The sequence below is a fragment of the Berghia stephanieae genome, chromosome 5, assembly GCF_034508935.2.
Source record: "Berghia stephanieae isolate SIO BIC M18660-M18661 chromosome 5, UCSD_Bste_1.3, whole genome shotgun sequence".
NCBI classification, from domain to species: Eukaryota; Metazoa; Mollusca; class Gastropoda; order Nudibranchia; family Aeolidiidae; genus Berghia; species Berghia stephanieae.
The window spans coordinates 36,204,235-36,207,932 of NC_088364.1; the positions used below are offsets into that span (position 1 = coordinate 36,204,235).

The 3,698-nt window shown below is 36.7% G+C and overlaps 1 protein-coding gene across 1 annotated transcript in view; it reads left to right on the forward strand.

Annotated features, from left to right (window-relative positions):
• The first annotated feature begins 363 nt into the window (after positions 1 to 363).
• Positions 364 to 3,698, forward strand: part of LOC144972841 (uncharacterized) — a 12,166-nt gene continuing 8,831 nt past the window's right edge. Inside the window, exon 1 of the mRNA XM_078914547.1 lies at positions 364 to 604. The gene's annotated coding sequence lies outside the window, so the exon portion shown is untranslated. The remainder of the gene's footprint in view (positions 605 to 3,698) is intronic.

Consider the following 3,698-nt stretch of genomic DNA (forward strand, 5'->3'; position numbering starts at 1 on the left):
AAGAGAGAAAATGAAAGTTTTTATATCGCGCAATGTCCACTCAAAGTCTCAAAGCGGACAGAACAACGCTGTTAACGGCCTGATTTATTAAACACTAACTTACTAACCCCGACTTCAAATACCAACGCCTGATTTACTCTGAATACTGAGGCTGTGGATCGTAGAATTAGCCCAATAATTTTTTGTTGAGAATTCATGGCTTTCTTTGGGAATCAACATTTGATTTTCCTGATAGATGGGTTCTCATTGAGAAAGGATAAATCTCAACAAAATATCGCGTAACCCTCTTATTTCGCCGGAGACTTTCATCTTTAAGAAGATCATAAGTGGAGTTACCTACCCTTAGAGGAAGTCTCTAACTTTGTTTTTTGTTTATTTTTCTTTCTCAGCTTTGGACCTCGAATTTCTTTCTCGTTATGAGCTGAAAAGAAAGCACAAATTGTTGGTTTTAAGAGACTATAAACCTTAATTCTGTTATTTCCTCTATAACTATTATGTGTTTGTCTTATTTTTATTTGTAGTAGGCGAGAACCAAGAGTGAAGACCAACAAGTCAACAAGCCAAGAGAGATAGAGAGGCAGAGGGGGGAGAAACAAAAGAAAAGGTGATTTTTTGTTGTGGCTGTCATTATTCCCAGACGCCTGTCTGGGGATAATGAAAATTGGTTATCCCCAGACGGGTGTCTGTGAATAACCAATTTTTGTTATCCCCAGACAGGTGTCTGGGGATAACGAAAATTGGTTATCCCCAGACGCATGTATCATGTAGCAAGTGGGCAGAAAGATGTGATGGTTTGCTTTTATAAGATGGTGTCTACTGGCTCTGGAACGGACAAAATGAGTTCTGTCCCCATTTGGGTTATTTAACGTTGCATTTTTAAGATTGTGTGTGTGTGTATATAAATATATATATATATATATATATATATATATATAATATATATATATATATATATATATATATTCTATATATATATTAATACCGGTTAGGGAGACTTTTGGTACCCCTATTAGTTCATTTTACAGTACTTTACCAATAGGGAGACAAAAATCTGGTCCCCCTATTGATTTGACCTCTATCACATTCACTTTTCTGATTTTAGTTTAAGGTTGTCAACCCAACCGTCAAGGATAAATAATTGTAAATCATAGAATTGAAGATATTTGTTAAACACCACAGTTAGAAGAGTTATGCCTACATTTTGACGTTGGTCAATAAGGTGACCACCTGAAAAAAGCACAATAGGGGTACCAGTGTCTTCATCGATTTATTTCAATAGTGAGTCACTATATCTTTCCGAAATTTTCTCTAAAATTCTAGAGCATTATTATATGGATTTTTATAGTAATAAAAATAAAATAAACAATTGTGTGAAAGTTGATGAACTGTGGAATGAACCAGATACAGTGGACTCCGGATAAGACGATGCCCAGGGGAACCGAGAAAAAAATCGACTTATCCGAAAATCAACTTAACCGGAGTGTAACCAAATGAGCAAAAACTCATTTGAACAAAGCAAACCAATCTAGAATAAGTATGTCCCTTCATATCGCGCGGTCTCTGTAGTGGTCATGAGAGGCTCCTACCCCCAATAGTCCCATAGAGGAATCAGAATACATAAAAATCGGAATTTGAGATAAAAAAGCGGAATCAACTTACTGTTATTAACTATGACATGCTTTGCAACAGAAAATGTAATAGACAATCCAAAAGTACTCAAATTATTAAAAATAAAAAATGTGTAAAAATGTACAGATTGTGTAAAGACTAAGAATTGGGTCAAATAATAATAGAGAACACACAGGTCCTGGCCGTCTGAGAGCAAAGCATTGAATGGATGGATTTAACCTTGTCAGGCCCCCCCCCCCCCCCCCCCCCCCATACACACACACACAACTTATCAAGCAAACGCGCCTGCCGGTACACACACACACACACACGGACACAGGGCTAAAATTAAATAGGGAAAGAAGCTGACCGTACTCAAATAATATTATTACCCATCGAAGCCAACATATAATATTACCAAGGTCATTGACCTCACGAATTGGAGTCACAATAATAATAATAATACTTCGGTCAACCCCCCTCCCAAACATATAATATTATCCGACATCAGCAGCACACACTTTAAAGAGACTAATCAGACATACAAAATGTGTGTTGATTGACCATAGGAGATGACGAAATAAGCCATAGCTCACTTTTTTTCGCTAGAATTTTTTAATTTTATTTTCCTCGACAGAGAGGTGAGAAGCGGAATTTTTGCCTTGAATGTGGAATGTATTCCAATTAAGTGAAATTATTCCGCGAAAAGTGGAAGGGTAGGAGCCTCTAGGTCAAGGTCATGCTTCTTGTAAATCGTGGAGACAGAAATAGCTGGTATGCCAATTTCCTATGCGATGATTTTCTGTCGCATGCCAAACTTTCCAAGTGCATCGAATCTTCCTTTTCCGCGATAGGTTTGCCATTGTAGTTGTAGACTTGACTTGAATTCCTCTTGATAAAATTGATACTAATTAAGAGGGCCATTACATAGGATGGCCTGGGATTAGAACCAAAAAAATCTTGAACTTGAAGTTGCGACATGTAAAATTTGAGATGGAGAAATTAAAGTTATTCAATACTGCTCATGTACATTGAACACGGACGTCAGGCAAAGCACCTACATCACATCGATGTGCGCCAATCATTCGCGGATATTATTCTTAACCACTTAAAATTCTTACTGGTAGCTTTTTTAACCAATGTAAATACTTGTTTATTTGTGATTTTTTTTTTGTAGTCATGAGTGAAAAGAGCATCGACTTAAGCGACATCGACTTATGTGGAGTTTGTTTTTTTTACTAATGTTATATAGGAAGAAGGGGGAGGGACCAAGAAAAAAAATCGACTTGGGTAAAAATCGACTTAGGCAACGTCGACGTATCCAGAGTGCACTGTATACGAATTATAATCTATTTTTAGAAACAGATGTATCGAATCTTGGCTCGGATTCTTATTGTGGTGACAAAAGACAAGCAAACATAGTAGCTCATTTTTTTTTGTGAAACATATGTTTAGTCAATTTCGCACAATTCCTACTTTCGTTTTCGTATTTACGGCGCTGTTTTTTTTTCATTTTTCATCACTTGCTGACTTCCAAACTATGGCATCGTGGGGTAAATTGGTGCTGGAGGCATCATTGAAGGAGAGACACCGAGATAATTTAAATGGAAAGTTATTGGCCATTCTTATTCTATCACTGTTGATTTATGAATTGAAATCGGGTAGACATCACACACACACCAATTGATGATTGTCACTTGTCAGTCATTCGAAGTGGAGTCAGATAATTCGGGAACTTCTGTAGACTGTAGATTCACACTAGATAGTACTAGCTTTGTAAGATCTGTTGTTTACTACTACTACTACTACTACTACTACTACTACTACTACTACTACTACTACTACTATGTCGTGAATAGATTTTTACATGTCATTCACAATGAAAAATAAAATAAATAAATAATATGCACAAGGCATGTATCTCCACATGAGTGGGTAGTTACGCGATTAGTCCGGTTGAGAAACAGAGTCAACACTTGAATTTCAATCAAATATCCATTATCCGTTTCGTAGTAAAAAGAGCTTGTTAAATGAAGGCAACCCCGTTTTTATACCCCCTTGTGACGTCACAAACTCACGGGAAGAAACAA